Raw genomic sequence first — 450 nt, 5'->3', positions numbered from 1 at the left:
TTCAATAATCATAACAATAATTATTATTATTCACAATTATTAGTTAGATAACAGTAAATTACAAATACAAATTATAGACGATATACAACACAGTAAGACTTGGGCAGATAAGAAGAGTGTTCTTTTAATTGCTGAAGGTTACCTGTATAAAACATCATGCGTCAATAAAGAAAACAATAATTTTACCTACCTTGACTTACATTTTTAAATTTTCCATCCGATTAATTAGAGCTGCAGATCTGAGCATGCGTGACCACACCCAAATTTTTGGAGCACATGCTTCTTTAATTACCAAAATGGCGGCATGCAGCTAAGATGGCTCGATCCAGCAGTCATAGTATCACTTTTTCCTTTCTTGAAGAATGATCTGATGGGACATGGACCTGCGCATAGACTTTTGGAGTAGATTGGTGTAAGAATTATCCTTGTAGCATCAACTGATACCAAGAT

General features: G+C 34.2%; 1 long non-coding RNA gene across 1 annotated transcript; it reads right to left on the bottom strand.

The window, feature by feature from the left end:
* Positions 1 to 11: 11 nt before the first annotated feature.
* Positions 12 to 231, bottom strand: LOC109592719 (uncharacterized). Its single transcript, XR_002190513.1, has 2 exons — positions 191 to 231; positions 12 to 142 (listed from the first exon to the last, which is right to left on the bottom strand). It is a non-coding gene; the product is annotated as an uncharacterized LOC109592719 (long non-coding RNA).
* Positions 232 to 450: the final 219 nt, after the last annotated feature.

The sequence above is a fragment of the Amphimedon queenslandica genome, unplaced genomic scaffold, assembly GCF_000090795.2.
Source record: "Amphimedon queenslandica unplaced genomic scaffold, v1.1 AMPQUscaffold_4173_Cont23844, whole genome shotgun sequence".
In the NCBI taxonomy this organism is placed as follows: domain Eukaryota; kingdom Metazoa; phylum Porifera; class Demospongiae; order Haplosclerida; family Niphatidae; genus Amphimedon; species Amphimedon queenslandica.
This window is presented reverse-complemented; position numbering and strand designations above follow the sequence as displayed.